The following is a 12968-nucleotide window of genomic DNA, read 5'->3' as shown; positions in this document are numbered from 1 at the left end:
GGAGCAGTTTCCTAACTTCTGTCTCGTCTTTTCCGTACGTGTTTGTATGTGTGAATTGCTATGTGCACCTTTGTGTGTGTGTTTCTGTATGTGCACGCATGAGTGTATGTGTGCGTGTGTGTGTGTACATTTGTGCCGAGTGGGGGGTGGATGCATGTGGGAATGTGGTTTCTTGTTTATCTATGTAGCTGTGCAGAAGGCGCGAGAGGGAAAGAGGGAGGGAGCGAGGGAGGGAGGGAGTAAGTGAGGGAGGAAAAAAAAGAGAGAGAGAGATTTGTGAGCCACTTGTATTTGCAAACTCCTGGCTGAGGTCCCATTGGCGGCACGGAGATCGGACTGAAAGACTGCATGTCAGGATTGGGCTTCAGTGTGTATTTGTGCATGTGTCTGGGTGAAACAGAGAAGAAGCCTTTCATATAGACAAGATAGTGTATATTTTAATCCCTGAATATGGAAGTCTTCTCCAATTTCTACTATCCAGACAACCCAGATTGCAGTTGCCCAACTTTTCTTCCGGCTCCCGGTAAGTATTTGAACTGATTGACCTTCTGTTTCTGCTTTTAAAAAAACTGAAAAATAATGCATTTCTTCAGCACTTTGCCACGAGTCCATAATTTGATTAACAATAGTGTACTATCTTTTAACAAAAATGATAAACAATTATTAATCAGCTAATGGGTCAAGTTTCAATTTTAACTGTTTTACACATAGCGAACTCAGCGGCATGTGGCGCAAACTAAATGTGTGTGAAAAGTGTTATGTTTTTTTTGTGTGATTTGAGTGAAAGACAGAAGCTTTGTACGTGGGAGGACTTTGAAAAGAATGTATGCGAGAAAGACCAACTAGACAGAGATTGTGCGTGTTGGACAAAGTGTGCCGAGTGTGAAAACTGTACGTGTGTGTACGTGTATGTGTGTGAGTGTGTGTGGATGTGCGTGCGTGTGTGATTTAGTGTTTGCTCTGTGGGAATGTAGACTGCAGCAGGCAGTAGCTATGTTTGACTGAGAGGAACTGAGCCAGACAGAAGACAAAAGCAAGTGGGGCAGCCCAGACAGGGTAGGTCAGCCATTAGGGACTGAATCAGAAGGAAGGGGTAGCCAGCTGCTGCCGTGATGGGTGGGGAACCCCTGCCATTGGTCATCAACAAGGGTTAAGGATGAACCTCTTCATTTTCAGTTTCTCAAAGTGGTGTCTTCACCTCTCCAACTTCCATTCTAGTCGAAGGAAATAAACCCGATTTTCTTGGGAAAATCGGTTTAAAGCATTTGGAAACAGCGAAGACTCAATCTAAAATTGATTGCTTTCCGCTCTTTTCAAATCCGCCTTGCACAATAGGGAAATGTAGAAAAGGAAGTGTAAATTTAGAAGTGGTTAAATATAGACGACGAACAGGGGAGAATGCCTTATGCGTACAAGCAAAGCTTCTTCCTTGGTTTCCCCCACAAACTCACATGGGGAGTGACTGGAATGTATTTAGTGACAGGAAACGATGGCTATTCCTATGTGAACTTTTTTTTGTATATTTTTTGCCCTGGTCTGCTTTTGTCCAAAGCTCTTAATCCACAGCAAATGGTTGAGTGCAAAAGAGAGTAACCACAACAACAAAAACATCCCTAAAGACCACAGATGTACTCGGAGGTGGCGCAAACATACATAGGCTTAATTCCAGCACGAGAACAATAATCCTACAACATGTCCCTTCGGGTCATGGAAAGCCAAGTCTTCTTATAAGACCGCTCTATGTGTGTACAAACCTCTAAAAGCGGAAAGCAATGTAAAATACCTACACATGTAGAGTCTTGTCAACTCGATACATATCTTATCCCACATGTAACCCGTTTTCAAATGGCGGCCTACAAAACTTCAAAGTCTCCGACACAAGATATTTCTTCCAAAATATGGGGGATTTATTTACTGAAAAACGTATTAAAATAATATATTAACCATCCTTTCTAAAGCTCGGGCCTTTAAAATAACAAAATCGGTCACGTGCAAACATCTGAAGGTGAATAATTTTGTTTGGGTTTGCATCATCTCGGTGTCTTGGATGTGATCCCCTTAGATGTTGGGACCTCCCGGCATCACTTGTAGAGCTAATGTGTAGTGTGTTCAGTTCAGGGAGGGCAGCAGTTGTGTAAGCAGCTCCTCTGACCCTTCAACTCAGTTCTGCCTGGACTCAACTGAGTCCTCCAAGGACTTTGGTCCCATGCTTGACGCTCTATAAGCCTCTCTACGGCGCTTTGTTCCCGCCCAGGCTTGTGTGTACCTGGATTTGAATAGAAACCAGACAGCAATACAACCCCCTTCCCTCAAAATGCACACACACACATACACACTAGTGACGATCTCCTCTGACACCACTCTTGCACAGGACAATGAGGATTTGTTAGTGCTCAACTGAACTGCAAGCCCTCGGACACAAAGCACATAGCCTCCCACCGCAGTCCTCAGACCCGGAGTGCTGCAAACTGAAGCACAGCCAGGCAGGACAGCAGCAGGGGGGCCCAGGGTGGGGATTGGGAGAGGGTGGGGGTTGTGTGCAGGGGTGGGATTAGCAGACAAGAGCTCAGAGTTGGGGGATGGGGGCCAGAAATGAACAGGAAATTACTGCCTTTGATGAGGCTGTGGCAGATTCGCGGGAACTCAACTCCTCTCTGCGTCTTTCCCCTGCCATAAAAAAAAAAACGGTTGGAGTAGAAAATGCCAAATTACTTGAAGGTCCCATATGTCCCTTTCCTTTGGCTGAAATAGATTTGTGCGAGTACTGAGGAAAAGCAGGCAAAACTTTGGCGGAGCCCTGCAAATTCCTTTTATATTTTTCAAACTTTGCCTTGCCATCTCTTTCCCCTCCTACGGTCACTAATCTCGGTCCATGTCATGGAAATCCTCTAGCGCAACACATTTGTGCATATCTAGTTCTCTTTGGAAAAAAAAAAGACAAAGAACAAGTCAAATAAAATCAAATTCAAAACTGCATCAAAAGTGTCCTTTTTAAAATATTTTTAAATAAGCCACACCACTTGTTTTATATTGCAAAACAGAATTATTGTCCCATGAGCATTCGGAAATGTTTGAACCAAGACACAACACATCTTCATAATGCAGTTTGTTAAGTAATGAATTTAGCTCTAAACATTTTTTTTACATGCCAAATACACAAAGCCCATCCGGGCTGTGTGTTTCTAAGCATGAGAGAAGATGGTAATGTGTGTTCACTGAATATCAGGGTCGATTAGAGAATTTTGTCTGGTCGAGCTACAGCAGATTAGACATTGCCTGCCTAATAAAGCAGATACAGACCGCGGGCCAGTCGTCTGGCGCTCTGACCCACATTGCTCTGATGTGCACGTCACTTCCCATTACTGTGACAATTGGACGGCACATCAGCTGAGTGCACCGCGATCTGCATACCCTCCCCACAGGCTTAGCCTTGCTTGCAATAACCTCATGTTGTCACTAACCTTGGCTTCGAGAAGTGTGGCGTGAGTCACAGTGAGGCATCGCCACTACGGCTGTCAGTATAAAAAAGTGTCAGTGGCGAGTTAGTCACGCGAGCAAAATTTTGACCTTGATGCTAAGCGATCTAAACATAAAGTCGTGTCCCGGTGAATACATTTAAGTTAACGTCACCTTGACTTTTGGCGCATTAGAATCAAACAACGTAACTGACACGAAATACCACTGAAAGCCTTTTTTTCGCGGGCCAGAAGGCATTTGTCAGTTTTTCTGACTTTGGATTTGACTATTCCTCATATTGTGTGCAAATAATGCAGAATAGCATCCCATTTGAAATACCAATCAGTGAGTTAAAACTCTAATACTTTATTTAAATCATCTGGGGAGCCAGCCAGTTGTTGGAGAGCTGCACGTGTGCTTTCTATATAATGTAAGCAGTTTGGTGGCGGTTGTGCAGCTGGCTGACAGAGACAAGTCTGTTTGCAGGCAGCCTGAAAGATAATTGGCAGCTCCGGAGTGAAAAGCGGCCTCAGCAACAGATAAGGACTGTGCGGAAAGCTCCATAATCAGCACGGATTAGCAAATGATAAATCATGGGTTCACATAAGTATGCTGTCACTGCGAGAAGAGCGAGAGGCAGGGGGAAAGCAGATGAAGGGAGTGAAAGAGTGGGACAGCGAGTGAGAGAGAGAGAGCGAGAGAGCGAGAGAGCAGTGAATGGTGGTGAGGATGTGGATGTTTTTTCTGTAATTCAAAAGAAAGACACAATAATACCATCGAGCGGGTCAGCAGGAGAGACGGGCTGTGAGCCGGGAAATGAAAAGAGAGGAGAAATTAAAAGCTCTGCCAACACTCTGGCTAATACAATCTTCTGCCTGTCAGATTACCTCCTTTAATCCAGAAAGGTTTAACGCCTCTTAGAAATCTGAAAGAAGACACGAATTCAGCAGAGATTTCCCTCTGCAAGAGAAGAGGAAGGTGCCAAGGAGGAGGGTTAAGTCTCTGAGCAGCTCAGAAAAGCACCGGCCTCTACAGTCACTAAAGTTCTATGCGAAGGATCAACGTTTGAACTCAACCGAGCTGACTTTTTACACCGCAATATTCGTTTACTTTTTCTTTTTAGCCATCACTTTGAAATAACATCTAAGGCCGTGTGTGTGTGTTGTAACATCGAGCGACAAGAAGACAATCTTAACTTGGTTTTAGCCGCGTCGATAAGGTCGCCAGAACACAAAAACACGCTGCAGAGGATAAAGGGCAGAGTGTCCCTGCTGGTTTAATGCTGAAACGTATTTACACGGCGTATGTATTCGCTTCAAGCATAAAAGGAATGGGAATCATACATAGAGTAGTGTGTCAAAATAGGGGAGGGTTTTCGGGCTGCTACCCAAAATGGTAAGTAAGTAAAACATCTGTAGTTTAATCAGTGCATGGTGCTCGTTATCCAATAGATTGCGGAAGATGCCCCAACAAAAATGTAAAAATTTCTGGAACAAAATATGTTATCTTGAACCACTCCCTTCGTATAAAGGCTATTTTCGCTTAGTGACTTTGCCGAGAAAGAGGTTTAGCCACAGGCTCCATCAAAGCTTTAACATACAACAGACAGTGTGTGGACAGAAAACATAATAAAAGAGTCTTTGCACGTCAAGTCTAGTAAAGACTACAAAGAAAAATGTTTGCAGGCTCTAGAGAGAAAAAAAACATGGTTAAATTACAACGACATTGACCCAAAAACTCTTTAATAACACGGTTATAGAAATCTTCTAAAGTACTTTTGGAAGAAAAAAAATGTGATATATTTTCATCGGTTTCAGCATTCATAAAATGAACCAACAAAGCTTTGTAGAGGAACCGGGAGTGAGACATGCAATGAGTTTCTCTCAGGCATGCTGCACAAGTGGATAAGTCAACGAGAGCCAGATTGACACAATCAAGTGCTTCAGTACCGAGTTCAAAAAGGTGCAGAGAAAAGCTACACGAAAGATTTTGACTAAAAACAGTGAACACGCAGGCAGAGGAAAAAGGCAAGAAATACTGACGGCTAAAAATACGATCTATGGAAAAGACAAGCAGGGAAAGTTAAGTCAGGAACACTGCAGATGTTGTGGTGGAGTAAAGTGTGACCATTGAGAGTCACGGGTTAATGCTGAACAGCAAGGTAGCTGTGGAGAAAAGAGGTGGGATGGTTATCGTCAAGGTTGCGTGTGAATGCCTGCAACCTTGGCAGAGTGATCCGTGGCACGTGGATACCGAGTGATTCCGCAAAGGCTTGGCAGTCAGCCCGAAGGAGTCCCTAAGCCGGAGCAGGGCTAGCCTCTGATACTAGTCCCTAAGTGAGCCCTTATCTTCAGTTATTGACTCGAATAAATCAGAATTGACCACCCACAAAGAAGAGAAGTGGATAGACATCTTGGAAAGATAGTTACTGGAGTTTGTTCATGTTCTTATTTAATGGGGAAGAATGGAGTGGGTTTTTTTTCATTATTTTTTTTTTAAGTTTTAGAAATTTAATGGAAAATAGTAAAAGGGAATTTTTGAATCTTGTTTTCTTCATTACGAAGATTAAATAGAGCAACATGCATCACCCCCCCCCCAAAAACGCAGTTTCATTACGGCCAACGTCTTTTAAAAATCTGGAGAGCTTCTGGGTACAATGCCAATTCAAAAAAAATCAAATACTGTAATATTCAAAATGATTTCAAGCCTGTTTTTTACATGGAGTAAATTCCTCAGTGTTCTCGTTACCTCTGCGTCCTGCGTCTGATACGCACAGCTTTTCTTCCAGACGCACAATTTCAAGTAATGTGCTTTTTTCGGACGCAAAGAAATTTTTATCAAAAAAAAAAACCAAAACACATATCCGATAGCAAACCAATTTATTCCACATAATCTTTGCGAAATAATTCTCGCGTGAACGAGACTAGCAGACACTAGCAGACGAAGGAGAGAAAGCGATAGCAAGAGTTTCGTAATAGTGTAAGAAAGATAAAAAATGTTTCAGAAAAAGCAAAACAGTCTGGATAGTTATTTCGCAGTTAAAAAATACAACTAGTAAGAAAAGAACTGCAGAAGATTCGATCGATGATCATGAAGCAAAACGGGGGAAGCAAGGAAAAATACGCACATTTCAAAAGACTTTTGGCTGCAAAGAGAGGAGGATCTATGAGCTGAAAGACTAGTACAATGATAAATAAACCCTAACCCTAAACCATATAATAAATAAATTAAATCTGAATGTTTATATATCGTTGCTTATGTTTTATTTGCATCCGTAGTATGTTGGGACTCGTGACAAGTTTCCTGGGACGCACAGTTTTCAGACACGCGAATCCCTGGGACTCGCAGTGTGCCAATTGTAAAATTATCACTGATTCCTGTCTATTTCTTCAAGTAATTTAGTCCCGACAGTGCGACAGAATATAAGACGAGCGCTGCTCATACAATTACTAAAAGACTGACAAAATGTCCAATCTGACTTTAAGGCTGTTGGGACTGTGACAGTAATTAAGGAATAATTGTTGAAATTGGTTGAGTTGGCCACACTTACAGTTTTATGATTAAGATTTTATCTTTCTGTGTACTTCCATAATGAGAAGTTTCGTAGAAATGTGGAAAACTGCTTCAACCATGCAAGCACAGTTGCTGCAGGCAGTCCGGTAAAATTAGTGATCAGACGTAGGGCCAATCTGCTTCTATTCTAATCATGTTTTTTTTAATGATCCTTAGCTTTTTGCTTTTCATGAGGTTAACTTTTGACAGTTATAGCCTATATGATAGATTATGAATGTATTCACAGGTCACAAGCTTTTGTAGTCCAACTGCAAAGGCCATGGTGCACAAAAAAATTCCAGTCAATTACGTAATGAAGAATTCGGTACGGTCGACAGATCTATCTGTACAGTACGATATATTAGGTCTATCTCATCGCCACGGTCACTGAGTAACAATGCTTTCTTGTTGGCACATAAGGCATATCTGATGAAGTAATGACTTGACTAACATTGGCTTCAATTTGCACTGCCTTTGAATATGACGGCATGGAGGTCTGGCCATAGACCGGGCGGCAACGCGACAGAGTACACTCTGTGCTTCTCATTGTCCAAGCAGCGGAATGTGCTGACGATGTAGGGGTCACACGAGTTCAGTCACATTGTTGCACTCTTTACTCGAGCCCGGATAGGCTCTTGTGCTTGCCCAGCTATTTTTAAATGCTATAATTATAAAGTTTTCCGGTTATTTAAAGTTTGAGGATGGCACCAGTGTCATTCACTATGCTGTCTAAGCCAGCAACGGGTATTATTATCGTATTATCGTACCTAATGATAACACGGAAGAAAATTAACCTGAAAGACCAGTCAGAATGGAAATAGAGGAAGTAATATGGGAGGATGAGTTATTTGAGAATGGGGTGGGGGGAGTCTCGTGTATCGGTGGCACACGGCCAATGAGTCCAAGTGCCAAGAAGGGAAACCTACTCGTCTGTGAATGGAAACACACGGAGCTAGGAAACACATTCTTGAGGAAAGTAGTGGTCCAGCTGGAGCAACGAGGAACTAAAACGGCAAAATGGTTCAGGGGCATGAGATTGGGTTTTACAATAAAGCTGAAGTAAAAAAAAAAAATCTGGGCACAGTTCCCAGTGTTCTACTTCTCAGTTCTCACCTAGATTTTTAGTCTTGGGCAAATAAAACACTGCTTTTAATTGGAGAAGACCTAGAGTAGCTCTTTTAGAGGAGAAATCAGTGGATGCTTCTACAAATGTAAACAATTGTATTACTAGTCTTATATATTTGAATTAACAAATCAAAAATCCACACTATGTTGGACAAATGAAGTTTTTCATGATCTCAATCAAACAGATCGCAAACAATATCCCAGCAAACACTTGCCTTAAACTGCCCGCTTTCACTCGTGATTACAAAACACTCAGACTACACAAATATCCTAAATATATCCCAAAAAATAGAGGACTGAGAACAAACAAAGTAGTGTTCTACATTTTTTTCATCTGTATTAAAGGAACCAGGCGAGACAGGGAGGAGGAGGAAGAGGAGGACAGTCTATTGTTGAGGAGGTACAGATAGCCATAGAGAGCATTAATAAAACATGGCTGCATGATTTTCCAACCTCAAAGAGGCGAACACAGGAAGGCACACTCCCAGAGCAGAAACTGGAGGTTCAGCGTAGGGTAAAAGGAACAGTAATCTTTAACTCGCACAACACTGCAATGTACTAAGCTGTGGGGCACAGCCACATTCTCTGATCACACTTAGAAGCATTAATTCAACTGCTTCCACAAGCCAGACTGACAACATGTTCTGCCCTTTTATTCACGCTATTTCTGATGTTTCCCCCTTCTTTTGTTCTCCCCCTTTTGCTGCAGGCCGGAGGAGAGAAGAAAGTACTGCTCACAGATTTGAAGGTGGCGAAGAAGATAAAAGGAGGAGCGGGTTTACCACCATATCTGAAGAACTATTTTAAGGAAAAACCGAGCCACTGCATCATCATCATCTTTCTCATTCCTTCTGGTTTGCCATCGACGTCATTTAAACCCTCAACACCAGTATAGGCGGTAACACACTCTGGCATATGGCCTACCCACCCGGGCCAAAAGAAACACACACGCACAAAGATAAAAAGCACTTCAGTTTTGAAGCCTTCAATTTTTAAGCGATTGATGAAACGTGACGTGAGCCGAAATCATAGAAAGTCTTTTGAGCGTGGCAATTTCAAAAACGCTGCATCCTTTAAATCTGGATCTGCAGACATGTTAAATGACAACGTCTGGGTGGGAACCAACAAGCCAGTGTGTGATTTTCCACTTGTCTGAGACAAAGTTGAGTTTCAACAAGATCTGAGGGACCAAATGGAAATAAACCCAGTAGCACTATTTGATTTCACTCAAAGATTGTGACTGTTGCATTTACAGAAAAAAAGGCCAGTCAAACATCTGCCATTTATCAAATGGCAACGGTGAACCGCAAGATCTTTATCGGTGTCCACAGTGAACATTCAACGCTGTCGGTGAGTTTGAACTCAGACAAAACCATCGACCGTTGAATGTACCCTGAGAGACATCACAGCGCGTGCTCCTTTATCTTCTTAAAAGACACATTTAGGAGACTTTGACTTCTCCTTGATACATTGTGCAAGCCTGTTTTAGAATTTATTTGGAGAAAGTAGACATTTTGGCAACACTTGTAAATGCTGCAATAAACATTCATTGCTGTCGGTGGGTTTACATGAGAATAACTCACTGATCAATGAATGCAAATTGCGGTAAAAATACTACCTCAATGATGCCTGATGCCCACTGAGGAACTTATCCTACAAGCATTCTAATATTAGGTAAGAATGACACTACTGCACTGCCTCTTTTGAAATATCACTGATATTATTAATATTAGTACTTTGGTAGTTCCGCCTATTAGGTTTTTCCTGCTTTGTAAAGATTTATTTTATGTTTAGGGGAATTGAACATCACATGATTATTGTAATGAATTTCTGTATCGTCATTTGAAATGAAACAAAAGTGTAGCATGTATTGCAGAAGAAAGATTATTCCTAGAACATGTCGTTTTAAATGTCTCAAAATAAAATAAAGATGATAAAAACCACAAGCCTTATTGAGCATTCATTTGAAAGAATGAAGTTTTAAAAGAAGTCACTGATGAAATAGTGCATTCAACAGACTTTGGGGCTTTATTCCCACCCAGTGGAAGTGTGAAAATGAATGAATGATTGTATGAAGAAAATATGTATATATATGAATTTTTCTTTATTGATATACTGTTAACATCTAACCATCTAAAGAAATATATACTTGTGTCAAAATAGCCTTTACAGCAAGAGCTACAAAATATTTAAATTGCTTTCCACATGCTCAGTTAAGTTACAGTAAAAAAATACTCTAATTTAATAGCAAAAAATACAACGTCCAACAAAACATGTTGACCTGCAATAGATGTGCATGCATTCAAGTTTTGCTCTAATGCACAAAAGAGACTAAATGTTTTATTGTATTTACAAACATTCCACTAGATTTAATATCTGAACATCACAATTTCATGGCTACTAAAGATCTGCTGCTGAGGCATAACAGAATTTTATACCATTTTTGCGCATAGATAAAACTTACTGTGTTCTGTAATAAAAATAAATGTTATAAGAACCTGTCCAGAGGGTAAAGTCAATATTTGCATGTAGTAACTGTATAGAAGATGGAGACATCTGCAAATAATCTTTGCCTAATTGCCCCATAAAGGCTAGATAAACATCCCCCCTCAGTGGTGTCAGAGCCAAAGTAGTGTATATTTTTCCATGATTAATTCAGTAATAGAAACAAAGTGGACGTTAATGACAACCTAGAATCACTTATAGTATCTTATGTCAAAAGTCACCATTTTTCTTTTTTCTTTTGCTTACATTTAAGGGAAAGCAGACAGAAATCGGACTTCTAACTAAATGATATTCTATTTACATTATTTTATTCAGTATAAATCTTAAGTGTAAACTGTACAGAATTTACATTTAATATGATGAAGAAAGCATCCAAACTAACAACAATATTTCAAGAATATTATTTTATGGTCCCATATTGCAATGGCGAAAAAGGGAGAGGCAAAAATGAATTACCAGTCTCATACATTTAAATTTTAAAAAGCTCCTGAAGCACTTAAATTACTGAACAAAATTTAATCCTATTAGATGCAAACTCAATGTGAAAGAAATGTGTTTTTTCCCTTAAGTGTTTTGAATACTGTAATGTTTCACTCCCCAAAAAAACAAAATTTGAAATCTTGAAGGACTTTTGAACTCACATATAAAGAGCCGGTTATGTGCAGACAAAGAAGAAGAAAAAAAACGTGTTCTGACTTTCAGCCAAGTGCTTCCATATGCGTGCAGAGTTCATTGGGTCCAGGGGGCACGTGGGTGCATATATAACATGCAAATTGACAATGTATCAACACCCTCTGTCGGCCTCAGACGTGTTGTGCAACTGGAGTCTACATATTGCTTGGAATTTGCAGACTAATCATGATATAAGAGTGGTCCAATCCCATTGGTAACAATAATTACATTTTAAAATGAATTACATTTAGTTCAATGATCAGTATGACTAACCAACTAATTTCCATAAAGAAGTGACATTTTTTTGGTACTTTATGAAGCAAAAGGTGATACATTTTACCTAAGAATCACACTAACTGTATGAAGTGCAAAAAAATAAAATAACACATCTATAAAATTAATGTAAAAAAAGAGGGGTGGGAAAGTGTCTAATGGAGTTGGAATAAGCACCTGATGATGATTAAACATAGAACACAAGTAGTCACCGATAATATTAGATACTGTATGTACATTAAAAATAATCAGACATGTCAAGTATGGATTTAACCATCTTAATTGATGAATGAATTCCATTTGAGTTGGTGAGGTTAGGGGTCCCTATAGACTTTATTTTCCGACATCTTCTCCCTCATGAAAAAAAAAAAAATTGAAGCAGAGCACCCAAATAAAACTTTGAATAATTCGCCATCAGACTTCATCATCATCCGAATAAATCTAACTTTAAACTGGTGAATGTTTTAGATGATTGGAATTTAATCTCCAAGATAGTGCTGAAAACAGCTGTTGCTAACCCAACTATTTGGCCCCTGACCTAGGTTTCTGGTCAGTGAATGGGGGTCTCTGAATTCCCACCCCTGTTAGAACATTTACAAGGCCTACTACCTCAGCCCCCCTTGACCTCAGCATCACCCTTTAGCCGATGCATGCACTGAGGCATCACAAGGGTAGAATAGGGCCAATAGCAGGCCAGCCAGTCGCCACAGCCAGAAGCCTAACTCGTCAAGTTTACAACCCTATCGGGTTTGGCCTCATAAATCCACGACTCCTCCTGCTGTACACAACAATGCGGGCTATTCGCTTGGTGTGCAGGTTGAATAGTTCTTCTCTTACTTCCTTCCACTTTTTCACCCCCCTACGGCCTACCCCTTCGATTCCCCTCTCACACATTTATAGAGGGAGTGATGAGAAAGGCCGGAGCAGAGACACGGACAATCGGGACGGCGAGTCACGTCGAGGTCAGCGTTTTCTGAACTGTGTTCAACCTCTGACCCTTCCTACGTGCCACCTGGCGCTGCAATGGCAGCAATGGGTGTCCTGGGTGAACTTCGCCTGAACCTGGACCTTAACATTGGACCATCACCTCACCCCTGCCTCTTTGTTCGAAGTATCTTTCTGACATGGGCACATCACTGGAATCTTTGCATCCGACACGGTTGTATTGGACTTGTGTTGATTTCATGAAAAACGTAGTAGAAATAAGTTACATGAGTAACATTATTTTCCCCAAACACACATTAAATATCCACAGAATGTCAGAATTGTCATTCTTTGTGTCGCATCATTCGTACATTATTGTTTTTTTTAATATATTTATTTATCCTTTCTTTGGTATCGTCTTCGGTTCTATCGAGATAAAAAATTGAGATTTACCTGTACAA

At 40.7% G+C, this 12968-nt stretch overlaps 1 long non-coding RNA gene across 1 annotated transcript; it reads left to right on the top strand.

The window, feature by feature from the left end:
* The first annotated feature begins 279 nt into the window (after window positions 1-279).
* Window positions 280-10079, top strand: LOC144215651 (uncharacterized). Its single transcript, XR_013330466.1, has 2 exons — window positions 280-523; window positions 8843-10079. It is a non-coding gene; the product is annotated as an uncharacterized LOC144215651 (long non-coding RNA).
* The last annotated feature ends 2889 nt before the right edge of the window (window positions 10080-12968 follow it).

This window comes from Stigmatopora nigra, chromosome 22 (assembly GCF_051989575.1).
Source record: "Stigmatopora nigra isolate UIUO_SnigA chromosome 22, RoL_Snig_1.1, whole genome shotgun sequence".
Taxonomy (NCBI): Eukaryota; Metazoa; Chordata; class Actinopteri; order Syngnathiformes; family Syngnathidae; genus Stigmatopora; species Stigmatopora nigra.
The sequence above is the reverse complement of the archived record's forward strand: the minus strand, read 5'-3'. Positions and strand labels throughout refer to the sequence as shown.